The sequence below is a fragment of the Lissotriton vulgaris genome, chromosome 2_1, assembly GCF_964263255.1.
Source record: "Lissotriton vulgaris chromosome 2_1, aLisVul1.2, whole genome shotgun sequence".
NCBI lineage: Eukaryota > Metazoa > Chordata > Amphibia > Caudata > Salamandridae > Lissotriton > Lissotriton vulgaris.
The window spans coordinates 114,777,090-114,779,342 of NC_141687.1; the positions used below are offsets into that span (position 1 = coordinate 114,777,090).

Genomic DNA, 2,253 nt, shown 5'->3' on the forward strand with positions numbered 1-2,253 from the left:
ACCCCCCCCCCGCGTCCTCGCACATGGAGAACGGAACATACCGGACCATCAGAACCACAATGTTTTGACTGCGGTAACTGGGGTCATATCGCCCGGTTATACCCAAAGAGAAGAAATTCAGAAGAACCGATGGAGGTGGGCTATCTACCCCGAGCTGTACTATATTCCGCCGAAATGGGAGCTACATACAGAGTAAGTGTTAAAGTGAATGGTTCATCTGTACAAGCACTCCTAGATTCAGGCTGTCGGCTGTCAGTTATTCAATCACAGCATGTACCCCTTGATCAGTATATTCCCCAAAAGAAAGTAAACATCAAGTGCGTACATGGGGATGTTAAGCCCTACCATTTGGCCGACGTACCAATCCAACCTACCCTGGGAAAACCTCATACTATTAGGGTAGGAGTCCTCGCGACTCTTCCTGAAGACTTGATTATTGGGACAGACAACCCAAGGTTTTTACAAAATGTTTAAAAAAACTTTGGAACAGGGTTCATACATTCAACCTCAAGATGTTTTTCAACAAAAACTGGTATCAAAAGAAAACAACTACAAAGAAGCAAATGGTGTTGTCTTACGCTTCGTAAAATTGTCCAAAAATGCCACATCCCCTACAAGAGGATCCCGTAAAGCAGCTGGTTATGACCTATACAGTGCCTATGACTATACAATCCCTCCACAAGAAAAAGAACTCATAAAAACAGACATTCAAATTGCTGTGCCTTCAGGCTGCTACGGAAGAATCGCCCCACGATCTGGACTAGCGGCGAAACATTTCATTGATGTAGGGGCTGGAGTCATTGACGAAGACTACAGAGGAAATGTGGGAATCATACTTTTTAACTTTGGAAAAAAAGAGTTTCAAATAAAGAAAGGTGACCGAGTAGCACAACTGATTTGTGAGCAAATATCATACCCCACTTTGGATGAACTAAATATGCTAGACGACACGGAATGGGGTACAGGAGGTTTTGGTTCAACCGACAAGCAAAATGATACATTTCCAGCGCTACTCTCCCCAGATCCGTGGGTCTTGGACAAAAGTTTCCGTTTCCCACAAATAACGATGCTACCCTCTACAATGCCTGGGAACAGGCTCATGCAAATCAGGATAAAGATAGCAATGTATATCCTAAATTTGTAATACAAAACGATCTATTGTATAGACAAGGAAAACCAGATGATCCTCTACAACTCCCAGTACCTGTACCTTTTCGGGACCAAGTCCTATTTTTTGGACACAGCCATTTGGTTGCAGGACATACAGGTACTGAGAAAACGACGGAATATGTCAAACGAAAAACATGACCAAACCACCGTCAGTACAGTTACAGCCCTTACCTATCATTGGTAAACTATTCGAGAGAGTCGGAATGGATCTCATTGAACCCTTGCCCAAAACCAGAAAAGGTTACCAACACATACTCGTGATAGTTGATTAGGCCACACGGTTTCCCGAGGCTTTTCCATTGACAGCCACCACATCTAAACAAGTTGGTGAGAAAATGATTGAATTGTTTAGTCGAGTGGGGTTCCCCAAGGAGATCCTAACGGATCAGGGCACGCCATTTGTGTCAAAATTGATGAAAGAAATTTGCCACAACCTGAATATCCACCAGATTCGCACCTCTGTATACCACCCTCAGACGGACGGTCTGGTGGAACGATACAATCGCACTCTGAAGTCGACCTTCAGGAAGATAATGGAAGTCAGCGGGTCCGACTGGGACCAGATGCTTCCCCTAGCCTTGTATACGATACGGGGTCAGAAACATAGCAGTATGGGAATGTCACCTTTTGAACTACTGTACGGTCGTCTTCCACGCTCTCTCCTAGAGATGACCAAAGATGCTTGGGAAAATGAGACTCCGGAGGAAATGGCTGCCACTCCAGACTATGCCAGAAGTCTAAAATCCAGACTGGGTAAATTGAGAGAATTGGCTTCGTCTCAACTAGAAGAGAGTCAGAAAGGTCAGAAAACGGCCTATGATAAAGGAAAGAAATGGAGACAACTTATCGTGGGTGATTGGGCTCTAGTTCTCCTTCCTTCGTCCACACAGAAGTTTCGGACTGAATGGGTCGGACCCTATAAAGTGGTTGAAACGATTGGAAGAACAAGCTATAAATTGCAAGTGACCCCGACCAAACAGCAAACATATCACATCAATTTGCTCAAGAAGTGGTTGGGTCCACTACCTGCAGGAGTACACACGGTCTCAGAGCCACAACGAAGTTCCTCTACTCGGGATCAAT

The 2,253-nt window shown here is 44.7% G+C and overlaps 1 pseudogene; it reads left to right on the plus strand.

The window, feature by feature from the left end:
- Window positions 1–466: 466 nt before the first annotated feature.
- Window positions 467–1,144, plus strand: LOC147729662 (deoxyuridine 5'-triphosphate nucleotidohydrolase pseudogene; annotated as a pseudogene).
- The last annotated feature ends 1,109 nt before the right edge of the window (window positions 1,145–2,253 follow it).